General features: G+C 31.9%; 1 long non-coding RNA gene across 1 annotated transcript; it reads right to left on the bottom strand.

The window, feature by feature from the left end:
• Positions 1–2,951: 2,951 nt before the first annotated feature.
• On the bottom strand, positions 2,952–11,963 carry LOC127254991 (uncharacterized). Its single transcript, XR_007839535.1, has 2 exons — positions 11,532–11,963; positions 2,952–3,948 (listed from the first exon to the last, which is right to left on the bottom strand). It is a non-coding gene; the product is annotated as an uncharacterized LOC127254991 (long non-coding RNA).
• Between the last annotated feature and the right edge of the window lie 1,666 nt (positions 11,964–13,629).

The raw sequence follows: 13,629 nt of genomic DNA, 5'->3' as shown, positions 1-13,629 counted from the left end.
ATTATAAATTAATATTTTCGCTGAATTAATTATATTTGATTGAAAATTAGAAACTCTTTATATAGAACTATTTTGAGAAAATTTAATAGAAGATTATGTTATTGTTACTAATGAAATAGCCCATTTAAAAGTAAAGTTATAGTAACAAAATATGGTAAATCTACTAATTATTATTCCATATTTTAAGAATCAAGAATACAAAATATAATTATATTTAAATATTAATACCCTTGGTTGAGGATTTTATTTGAATACTAAATATTTTGAATTAAAATAATTAGAGAAAAAATTAATTTTGGTTTCGATATAATCAAAATTAATCAATTTTGATCCTAATATAAAAAAAAAAAACTCATCAATTTTGGTCCCAATATAATCAAAATTTATCAATTTTGGTCCCAATATAAAAAACTCATCAATTTTAGTCCTAATATAAACAATTTCAATTAATTTTGGTCCTATTATAAACAATTTTAATCAATTTTGGTCCCACCGTTAAAAAACTAACGGAAATTGCTGACGTGGACGTGACGGAGGTGACATGGCAATTAACCTGGAAAGTACATGGCCATGTACAATTATACACGGCCATGTTGTTACATGGTCATGTATATTTCAGTGTATAATTATACATGACCATGTTGTTACACGGCTATGTTATTACATGACCACGTATATTTCAGTGTATAATTATACATGACCATCTTGTTACACGGCCATGTATAATTCTACACGGCCGTGTACTTTTCTGTTTCGGTTTAAAATTTTAATTTTTTGTTATATTTTTTAATTTTTTTTTTAATTTAAAATAGTTGATATAGTTAAAATGGAAAAAAAATCAATAATAATCATAATATAATTAAGGGTAAACTTTTTTTTTAGTCCTGTAATTGGACCCCCTTATTATTTTAGTCCCATAAGTGTAGCCTGTCGCAAACGAGTCCCATAAGTGAAAATTTTTCGCTGTTTTAGTCCTCCGGCGCCGAAGATGCCCGCGTGTCTCGCTGGAGGTGACTTGTCCGCCAGGTGTCTCACCAGGTCAGCGACACCGACGGACACGTGGATTTATTTTTATTTTTTCATTTTTTTAATTTTTTTTAATAGACCAAATAAAAAAATAAAAAAAATACAAATAAAATTAAAATTAAATTAAAAATAAGTTTTAAAAAAATTTTAGAAAAATGGAAAAATAAAATAAAAAATCCATGTGTCCGCCAGGTGTCGCTGACCTGGCGGACACGTCACCTTTGGTGAGCCACGCAGGCGTCTCCGGCGCCGGAGGACTAAAATAGCGAAAAATTTTCACTTATGGGACTAGTTTGCGACAGGCTCCACTTACGGGACTAAAATGATAAGGAGGTCCAGTTACGGGACTAAAAAAATTTATCCTATAATTAAAATATATCAATTTTAGTTCAAATATAAGTATTTATCGAGTATGTTCTTTTAGAAGATTTTGTCTAAAATTCTACTATTTAGCAAAAAAATTTCTCTTACAAACATCCAATTAATGTATTGAAATAATAAATTAATTTATCATACTACTATAATATACAAAATTTAAAAAATAGTTGTGTAATTAGATGTTTGTAAGAGAAATTTTTTTTTTTGTGAATAATAAAATTTTAGACAAAACATTTCAAAATAATATATCTTATAAATTTTTATATTTGAATTAAAATTGATAAATTTTAATTATATTATAATTACTATTGATTATGTCCAATTTAATTCTATTAACTATTTTAAATTCAAAATAATTTTTTTTAAAAAAATATAACAAAAAAAATAATTTTAAACTAAAATAAAAATGTACATGGCCGTGTATAATTATACATGGCCGTGTAACAACATGACCATCTATAATTATACACTGAAATATACATGGCCATGTAACAACATGGCCGTGTATAATTGTACATGGCTGTGTACTTTTCAGGTCAACTGCCACATCACCTCCATCATGTCCACGTCAGCAATTTCCGTTAGTTTTTTAACGGTGAGACCAAAATTGATTAAAATTGTTTATAATGGGACCAAAATTTATCAATTTTGGTCTTTTTTTCCCTAATAATAATAATAATAATAATAATAATAATAATAATAATAAAGCTAAACAATACTATTAAACAATGAATAGGATTCAACAATAAAGTCAATTCCAAATTCCTATTTAATCTCAAATGTTTGCATTAATTTCATAATTTTTATTCAAACATAGACAAATAAAATTGAGTAAATAAATATTGTGTTTTGTGTTGTTTTTGTTATGCTTAAAATTTATAACCATATTTGCATTTGATGTTCGGCGATTTGGTTGTTGGACAAGTAGTTGTGATTAAATCTTCTGAATAGTTTTTATTATTATTATTTTGATTGATGAATATTTATATACCATTAAAAAAGCCAGTGAATATGAAAAAATAAAATGCCCCTATTGTATGCCAGAAAACTCATTTTGCCTATCTTAAACATATAGAATAATCTCATTTAAATCCATAAGGAATCTTTGTGCAACTAGCATTACTTATCCGAACATAGAACAAATGAAGTGTCCAATCCTTATGGATTTGGAGAAAAGTACAACATGTAAATCTGTGTAGCTATCTAAACCAGAAGTTTTATATACTTCAATAAATGATGTTTTGGCGTAAAAAAAAATAATATTTCTTTAATTTTCTTGAATTGATTTAATTTATAAATGCATACAAGAACACAAAAGAAAATCTTTAATTGAACCATAATTGCATTCCTCACTTGTGTTGGAATGATTTCATTTTTTGTATTCTTGCTCTTATGTTTTAATTTGCTTTTATAAGTTCATAGACTCCCACTAAAGTTACTAATATAGAATTATTCCACTTTACACTAGTATCTCTATCCGATGCATGACTTAAAATTGAATGGATACGAAATAAAATAGAATTATAACTCCATTAGCAGAACTCATAAAAAAAAATAATAATTAATAAAACAAAAGAAAGATGAAGAGATTCGGGAATGCAGCTTAATACAAAATCCACAACAAAGCAATGATTCATGGCCAAAGTCAAAATTTTGAACTCTATGTTTATCTATGAAAAATTTAGCTTTGGTAGATGACTCCCAATAGAACAACTCAAACTCTCTTTTTGCCCTATCCAATTCACCCTCATCCATAGAATGAGGTACTAGTTCCAATTGTTCAAGTTCTGTCGTCCACAATAGAAGAAGCTCCACAAATTCCATTTCACCGCAAACAATTTCATCTATACAATCTTGAGGTTGTTGTAAAGAATATTTTGCTTCTGTGTGTCTTTCAGATACTCGACAACTTTTTGTGTCTACTCAACCCTAATTGGATCGCTAAACTAATTGTCCATGATTCCAACCAAAACACACACTAAGCTATCAAGAAGATGATATAGTGTCAGATACCCAAAACAACCGAAATCGAAAACATCACACACGAATCCATAAAAGGCTAAAATCAAATCACCCGAATCGAAGCAGGCATGAAGAGAGCCAACATGATGTTGAAACAAAACATCTCCGAAGTTCCACGGATTAGGAATGGCGAGACACAGATTGCAGTGGGATAATTGAGAAGAAGAATGGGTGGATTTAGATCGTAGGAAGAAGTGCGCAGCCAAAGTGAGAAAGCAAAGGTGAGTAAATGAATTCCATCGACAAAGTGTAGTATCTTTATACTTAGGGTTTCTGGAGTAATGATGGGTCCAAATTGGAGTACGGTTGATCAAGCGACCGATATTCATCCTGGAAATAGGAGTGGGCCAAAGTAGATGGCGGGCTACAAATTTTGTTGCATCTAAGTGTGGGATTAGGTATTGGATTGGAAAATTTGGGTCTCAATACTTTACATTGATCCAAGAATTCAACAAATCATCCACCTGGTTTTTTAGCTCACAAAACTAGGGTGCGTCATCGCCAAATAAACAAATTTGTTACCTGCAAAAAAACAAAAATAATAATAAGAATTTCACAAAAGAAAACGATATATGATTAGTCCATACTTAACTACACAAGTTACAACAATTAGAGTAATCAAAAGTATCACAACAAACAATCCCTCTACAAAATTGAAACTTGGTAGTAGAGAAATTGGGAGCGGTTGTGGCCTTCTCTGTTTGGAGGCTTTGTATATGGTCGATTTCTTGTTTGTAGGGTGGTCTGTTCATGTTTGGGTAAATTTAGGGCTAAGCCTATTTGAACTAAACTTGTTTTATTGTTTTGTTGTTTTATATATAGTAGATCTTTAATTTTCTGCTTAGATTGTTTATGTTCTTCCTTGTGTTTTTTATGAATCCAATTGTTTAATAATTGTAAGAAAACAAAGTTTCGATCCTTTCTAAAATAAAATAATAAGAATGATTGCTACATTCCTATATTTTTCTCAATAACTTTAAGGGGTTGCCAAATCTTATTGTAATGTGGCAATGAAATAACCAAGAATCACATATGGATACAAAAGCACAAAATTTAAGCTACTTTAAATTGTTGATCCAATGCAAAAGAAAAAAAAAAAAGTACTAACTAAAAAACATTTATTCATCAATATGTGTTATATAACAAATGTTCTGCAAAAAAACAAGCACAAAACTAAAAATAAAAAATGTATTGTGAACTTCGAAATTTTATATAAAGTGTAATGACATTATTTTTTAACTTATTGTCACAGAAATATCACTATTTTAAAAAATTCATGGAATTTTGTTGTCACAGAAATATCACCAATTTAGAAAAAAATCACTTGCGAAATTTCACAAAAATAGTTCCGTATATTTTTCCACGACTTTTCAGTAAAAAGTCACCAACTTATGTTAAAATCCAGACTTAATTTTTACGGCAACTGATATTTAATTAAAAGATAGTAGCCCAGGACACAATGTGATGTGAATCCACATTGTTCTAGGACATAATGTTGATGGATAGCTAAAATATTTAATTCAAATGTTCGATGTTATAGAAAGAAAGTTTTGAAGATAAAATTTTGATCTATTTCAATGAAAATTTGCATTCAACACTGATTTAATCGATTCAAACAAAACGTACAAAAATATGGGAATCGTTGTTTTAAAATCAACACTGAACTAACAAGATGATTGAATAGGATCAGACACCTATAACAACCCAAATTGAAAACTACAGACGTTTACCCACAAATATACAACCAACTGATAGAAAATAAAATATGTAATAATAGAGGAGGAAAAATAAACTTTTTATTTCTTGATATTTTTTACTCTACAAAACTATTAAGATATATATAAATATATATAATGGATAAACACAAATATCGCTAATTTATTATCCAATATTCACTCAATCATATATTATCATATAATTTATTATTCAATATTCACTAAATCAATATATATCGAACTTTAGGGGAAAAAATCATTTTTGGTCCCAATATAACCAAAATTCATCAATTTTGGTCATAATATAAAAATTAGGTAAATTGTTTTTTTAGTCTCGTAACTGGACCCCCTTATCATTTTAGTCCCGTAAGTGGAGCCTGTCGCAAACTAGTCCCATATAAGTGAAAAATTTTCGTTGTTTTAGTCCTCCGGCGCCAGAGATGCCTGCGTGGCTCGCCGGAGGTGACGTGTCCGCCAGGTCAGCGACACCTGGCGGACACGTGGATTTTTTTATTTTTTTCATTTTTTTAATTTTTTTTAAAACTTATTTTTAATTTTATTTGTATCTTTTTTATTTTTTTTATTTGGTCCAATTAAAAAAAATTAAAAAAAAAAATAATCCACGTGTCCGCCAGGTGTCGCTGACCTGGCGGGACACCTGGCGGACACGTCACCTCCGGCGAGCCACGCGGGCGTCTCCGGCGCCGAAGGACTAAAACAACGAAAAATTTTCACTTGTGGGACTAGTTTGCGACAGGCTCCACTTACGGGATTAAAATGATAAAGGGGTCCAGTTATGGGACTAAAAAAACAGTTTACCCTATAAAAATTTTATCAATTTTGGTCCCATTATAACCAAAACTCATCATTTTTTTGTCGCAATATAAATTTTTTTTATCAATTTTAGTCCCAATATAACCAAAACTCATCATTTTTTGTCCGAATATAATCAAACCTTAACTTTTTTGGTTCCACCGTCAACAAACCGACGGAAAATGCTGACGTGGACTTGCAAGATTGTGCAATTTCTTCAAATATATATATAAGGTTTGATTTCTTTTCACGTCAACATTTTTCGTCGGTTTGTTGACTGTGGGACCAAAAAAGATAAGGTTTGATTATATTATGACAAAAAATGATGAGTTTTGGTTATATTGGGACTAAAATTGATAAAAAAATTTATATTTGGACCAAAAATAATGAATTTTGGTTATATTGAGACAAAAATGATAAGTTTTGGTTATATGGGGACCAAAATTGATAAGATTTTTATATTTGGACCAAAATTGATGAATTTTGGTTATATTGGGACCAAAAATGATTTTTTCCTCAAACTTTATTATATAATCACCAAATTAATATAAGATTATTCTCCATTAATATCATAATTAAGTTCGAATACCGTCCCTTAATTATGATATTCCGTTGAAGTCATCCCAAGCATTTTCCTCAACTTCACAAATGATTCATGCTTCAATGGCTTTGTAAAAATGTCGGCAACTTGATCTTCAAACTTACAAAACCTCAATTCAATCTTCCCTTCATTCACGGCTTCTCTCAAGAAATGGTAACGAATGTCTATGTGTTTGCTTCTCCCATGCGCTATAGGATTCTTGGCCAAATTAATTGCCGAAACATTATCGACTTGCAACTGTATGGGACTTTCAATCGGAATGCCAATTTGATCCAACACATTTCTCAACCAAATAGCTTGACAAGCACTCGTGGACGCAACAACATACTCAGCTTCACAAGTTGATAATGCCACAATAGACTGCTTTTTCGAAGACTAGGAAATAATGGTAGAACCATAAAAAAAAAAAAAAAACAATTTCTGGTAGTACTCTTTCGATCCTCAAGATCTCCTCCCCAATCGCTATCGGAAAATCCAACAAAAGAGTTGCTAGACAATGAATATAAAATGCCATAATTATGAGTGCCTTTTAAATACCTTAAAATCCTTTTAGCAGCTTGAAGATGCGATTGACGTGGAGATTCTATGAACCTACTAATTAGCCCAACACCATAAGTAATATCCGGCCTTGAACATGTGAGATTTCGTAAGCTTCCAACAATTTATTTGAAATATCTCGGATCAACAACAGGCTCATCTTCACTTTTCATCAACCTCGTGCCAACCTCCACTGGAGTTCGTGCAACATTGCAATCTTGTATGTTAAACCTTTCTAATATTTCAGAAAGATACTTTTGTTGTGCAACAAAGAACCCACCATTTCTTTGAGTAATTTCGATTCCAAGAAAGTATGACATCAAGCCCTTGTCGGTCAAATCAAACTCGCGCTTCATGGATAATTTACAATCCCCAATCATGCGAGGATTGCTCCCTGCAAAAATAAGATCATCAACATATATACACAACACCAACTTATCGCCAGTAGAAGTGACTTTGACATAAAAAGCATGTTCACTTGAACATCTTTGAAATCCAATTTTGTAGAAGAATAAATCAATATGTATATTCCATGCTCGCGGGGCTTGTTTGAGTCCATACAAGGGCTTTTTCAATTTATACACCTTGTGCTCACCTCCATGTGATTGAAATCCGGGAGACTGCTTCCCATAAATCTCCTCTTGAAGTGGGCCGTGCAAAAATGCGAATTTTACATCCATTTGATGTAAATTCAAACAATTTTGCGCAACTAAGGCTATCAACAACCTTATCGTCTCCATTCGAGCTACAGGCGCAAATACTTCTTGAAAATTAAATCCGGGCCTTAGTTCATAGTCTTTCGCCACAAGCCTCGCCATATATCTTTCTACTTCTCCATTTGCCTTCAATTTCGTTTTAAAAACCCACTTGACATCTGGGTTTGCAATCATATGGAGCATCCACAAGCTCTCAAGTATGATTTCTTTCGATGGAACTCAATTCCTCCTCGATAGCTTTCACTCATTTAGTATTTTTCATTGTATCGTCAACTGAGGCAGGTTCGCAATCTGCATACATAGCAATATGCATAATTTCTCCATCATTAGAAATGACATCATCAGAAGTTACTTTATAGTCACGTAGTGTGACTGGAAGTTGTCGTTGGCGCCTTGGCCTTTCATCGAAAGCATTGGCTTGTGTCGGTCTTTCATTGGAAGTATTGGCTTGTCTAGTTTCTTCAACCATACTATAAATTCCACTTTGAGAAGCACCTTCAAATAATTCAACATGCCGTCTTTGAGTGACTTGAGGCAAACTCCAACTCCATGTTTCATCCTCCACAAAAATGACATCTCTACTGATGATGACTTTATTTGTTGTTGGGTTAAAAACTTTGTATCATCCATGTGCATAACCCACAAAGATGGCCTTTTCCCCACGATCATCAAGCTTTGTTCGAGTGGCCGCCGGAATGTGCACGTAGACCACGGAACCAAATACTCCCAAATGTTGAACTTTAGGTTTGATTCGCACCATGCTTCTACCGGCGTCAAGTCACAAATAGATTTTGTTGGAGACCGATTCAACAAATACACCGAACAAGCGACCGCTTCTCCCCAAAAGGAATTTGGCAACCCTTTGGCTTTCAACATGCTTCTTGACATATCAAAGATGGTTCTATTCTTCCGCACCGCAACTCCATTATGCTGAGGAGTGTAAGGTGGAGTTATTTGATGCTTGATTTCATGATTCTCTAGGAAACTCTTGAACTCGGAAGATATATATTCACCGTCATCATCCGTTCGCAACGTTTCTGTAGAAAAACCACTTTGGTTTTCTACATGAGCCTTAAATTTCATAAAGCTTGTGAACACTGCAGATTTCTTAGGTAGCAAATAAACACAACTCTTTTGAGAAAAATCGTCAATAAATGTGAAGAAATACCTGTTGTTGCCATGAGATTCAACACTCAACGGGCCAAAAACATCGGAGTGAACAAGACCCAATAAGTGATTCACACGCCAATTATTTTCAGCTTTGAATGGTCGCCTACTTTGCTTTCCTGAAATGCATGCTTCACACACTTGATTGGGGTGATCGATCTTTGGCAATCCTTTCACCATATTCCTTAGAGCAAGCATTTTCAAGCTTTGAAAATTAAAATGACCAAAGCGAAGATGCCATAACCAAGACTCATCTTTCACCATTGTATTGACACATGTATATACATCGCCAGGAATATCAACATTGAAACATACGATTCTTTGTTAAAGTGGTTTTCAAAATAAGTGTACCTTTTATGTCAAGAATCGACAAATCATCCCCTTTAGAATGCATTTCAAATCATTTCTCCAACAATTGGCCCATACTTAGGAGATTAATTTTCATAGCAGGCACATAGAAGACCTCCGATGTGAAACTGTGATCTCCATTCCTTAGCTTAATAAGGATGCATCCTTTCCCCATAACCGGCATTGTGCTATCGTCGGACTGATTCGTCAAGTTCAACAAAAAGCTCACATCTACCGCACGTGTGATTTGTGCACCCGGTATCTAGAAACCATGTATGAGAGTTTGACACTTCATTGGTGGAAGTAACCATAAAAGAGCATGGTCATGATCATCTTGATCATCATAATCTTGCGCATAATGCGCTTTTTGGTTAATTCCTTTGTATCTGCATTCATTAGAATAATGACCGAATTTATGACAAGTATAACACTCAACATGTGACTTGTTAAACCTTAATTTGTTCAGACCACGCCCTCGACCACGATCTCTGTAATTTTGACCTTTTAGATGGTTTTGATTGGAATGATCAAAATTATTCCATCCTGCCCCAATTTTTTTTATGTCGATATTGTATGTTTTGGCGACCACCACGGCCACGTCCTCTTCCATGTGAATTTCCACAACTTGTAGCTTCATCGCTTTGTTTGGTATTAAACGACACCTAACCTTGGAAGGCTTGCTCAATTGGCTTCTCCATTTTTTTTTTTCATTCATACACTGCTCATGGGCTTGTAATGTGCCCGAAACTTCATCAACAATCATTGTGGATAAATCGTGAGCCTCTTCAATGGCTACGACAATATGCTCGAACTTTTCTGTTAAAGTTCGCAATATTTCTCAACCTTGGCTTGTTCACTAAAATCATCTCCACATGTCTTCATTATATTTGTTAAAGTCAAAAGACGACTTACATACTCCGTCACCGACTCCGATGGTCCTATCTCCAGAAGCTCATATTGTCGTCTCAATGTTTGCAATCGTATTTTCGTAACCTTCACATCACCTCTATATATCGTCATCAATGTATCCCATGCTTGCTTTGATGTGGTAGCTCTAGCAATTTTCTCGAACACTTCATCGGTAACACCTTGATGAATAAGATATAGAACATTTTTATCTTTTTTCTTATTCTCTCGATTGGTTGTTTGTTGTGCAGCAGTTGCACTATCCGGAAATGTAGGAACACCTTCTTCAACAATACTCAGTAATTCATGAAAATCGAAAAGCACCCTCATTTGGACGGTCCATCAATTAAAATTTTTTCCATCGAGAACCGGCAGGGATAAAAGGATCGAGCCGTTCATGGCTTTGGCTCTGATACCATTTATAGAAAATAAAATATGTAATAATTGAGGAGGAAAAATAAACGTTTTAATTCTCGATAGTTTTTACTCTACAAAACTATTACAATATATATAAATATATATAATGGATAAACACAAATATCACTAATTTATTATCCAATATTCACTCAATCATATATTATTATATAATTTATTACTCAATATTCACTAAATCAATATATATTAAACTTTATTATATAATCACCAAATTAATATAAAATTATTCTCCATTAATGTCATAATTAAGTTCTAACACCAATACTATAAAAAAAAAAAATATCTAATTAACTACAATATTTTTAACTATGAAATATTTTGGTAGTTAAGACGTGTCATTTAACAACAAAAATCTATTTCATCGTTAAAAATAAATTATGTACTACAAAATTAATTTGGTTGCTGAAAGTTTTTTGCTAGAAAATTCTATCATAGCAAAAACATTTTAGCTGCAAAATTATTTTCATAGCTAAAATTATTTGGCTAAAAAAAATTATAAATATTTTGTTGCTAAAACTCTTTTGCTTTAAAATTTAATTTTATAGTAAAAGAAGTTTAGCTAGGAAATCATTTTTTTCATAGATACTCTTTTTATAAATTTTATTGCAAAAAACTTATTTTTTGTTACGAAAGTTATATTTGTCGCCAAAGATCTTTACTAACACGGTATCGGCGACGAAATTTCGTCGCAAAAATATTTTTGATATGAATTATTACCTTTTGCTAAAAATTCTATTTTAGCTAACTTTTAACTTTTTTTAAGTGCAGATCGCAACAAACACACTATATATTTGCCTCATATCCTCTAAAAAATTATTCTAAGGCTAATTACAAATTAAAACAATGAACGAAACATCACACACGAACCATAAAAGGCTCAAATCAAATCACCAGAATCGAAGAAGACATGAAGAGAGCCAAGATGGTGCTGGAACAAAACATCTCCGAAGTTCCACGGATCAGGAAAGGCAAGAAAAATATTGCAGAGGGATAATTGAGAAGAAGAATGGGTGGATTTATCGTGAGAGGATTTTTAGATCGTAGGGAGAAAAGAATGTGAGTGAATGAATGGTTTCAACCAAGTTTAGTATCATTATACGGTTTTTGGAGTAAGGATGGGTCCAAATTGGAGTACGCTTTATCGAACGGTCGAGATTCATCCTTGAAATAGAAGTTGGCCAAGTATATAGTGGGCAACAATTTTGGATGTATCAAGTGCGAGATTAGGTATTTGATTGGAAAAAGTTTGGGTCTCCATATTTTTCATTGACCAAGAGAAGATTTTTGGATATTTAGATTGCAGGGAGAGAAGCGCAGCCAAAGAGAGAAAGCATGAGTGAATGAATGAATGGTGTCGACCAAGTGTAGTATCTTTATACATAAGGTTTTTGGAGTAATGATGGGTCCAAATTGGAGTATGCTTTATCAAACGGTGGAGATTCATCCTTGAAATAGAAGTGGGCCAAAGTATATAGTAGGCTACAAATTTGGATGTATCAATGGTGAGATTGGGTATTGGATTGGAAAAAATTTGAGTCTCCATATTTTTCATTGATCCAAAAATTATAATATTCCACCACCTAATTTTTTTGGTCGCAAAACTTGGGTGTTTAGGTGTCATCCGCGCCTAAATTAAAAAAATAAAATAAAATAAATAAAAAATCCTTGCATAAACAAAGTTAAATTTACTAAAGAAAAATATCGAAACCCAAATTTTTTCTAATACAATACCCAAGTTACAGCAGTGAGACTAATCAAAAGTATAACAATATACGATCTTTTTACAAAATTCAAACTTGGTAGAAGAGAAATTGGGAGCGGCTGTGGCTTTTTGTGTTTGGAGACTTTGTAAATAGTCGATTTCTTGTTTTTAGGGTGGCTTGTTTGTGCTTGGGTAAATCGTGGGCTGAACATATTTGAACGGAATATGATTTGTTGTTTTGTGGTTTTTTAAATAGTAGATATTTAATTATCCAATTAGATTGTTTATGTTCTTGCTTGTTTGAATCCAAAAGTTTAATAACTATTTTTGTCAAGAAAATAAAGTTTCAATCCATTCTAAACCACAACAATAACAATGATTGCTAACTAGATTTTTTAAATAGATTAGAAAACTAATTTCTAATTCTCATTCAGTTCAAAATGTTGTGAAATCTTATTGCAATTTTGCAATCAAATCGCAATCAATCACATACTGACCAAATGCAAATAAAATTAAAAATTAAAAATTAAAAATAAATAAAAATAAAAATAAAAATAAAACCAAAATATCATTTATTCATTTATATGCATTGTATAACAAATGTTATGTAAACTAAAACACAAAACCCAAAACAAAAGAAAAAAAAAAACAAGTGAAATATAGACAAAATATTATATAAAAACATTAAGAAAATTCTACTTCCTCCGTCCCATAACAAAGTATCCATTTTTTCATTTTAGTCCGTCCCATAACAAAGTATCTATTTCTTTTTTAAGTAACTGTAATATCTACTTAACATTACAAATACCTTTACAACTTACAATATATTGTACAAATGTTATTACCTTTATATCAGACATACTAATAAGGTTATTTTAGTCATTTCTATTTTATTTCTACTATATCGCAATATAATACTAATATTTCTAAAACTACGTGCAAAATACAAATAGATATTTAGTTTCGGGACAGAAAGAGTATGTAAAAAGGGGAGGGTGAACCTTAACAATGGACACTAAATTTAATAGCACAAGGAGAATTGAGTTCATAGAAACACTTTTGTTTGTGGGTTTTTATTTTTGGATTTAGATTTTTTAATAGTAAAAACTTGGATTGGAATAAATTTTTTGTTATTCATGTCACTTTTTCTCTCTGCCGCGTAAGCGAAGATACTATCTTCTATTTTATACTCGCAACAAAGATATTCATCTTAATTTTTTAATAAAATTTATTTTCATATTATATATATATTATTTATTAATT

The sequence above is a fragment of the Andrographis paniculata genome, unplaced genomic scaffold (genome assembly GCF_009805555.1).
Source record: "Andrographis paniculata isolate CXL003 unplaced genomic scaffold, ASM980555v1 Contig52END, whole genome shotgun sequence".
In the NCBI taxonomy this organism is placed as follows: Eukaryota; Viridiplantae; Streptophyta; class Magnoliopsida; order Lamiales; family Acanthaceae; genus Andrographis; species Andrographis paniculata.
The sequence above is the reverse complement of the archived record's forward strand: the minus strand, read 5'-3'. Positions and strand labels throughout refer to the sequence as shown.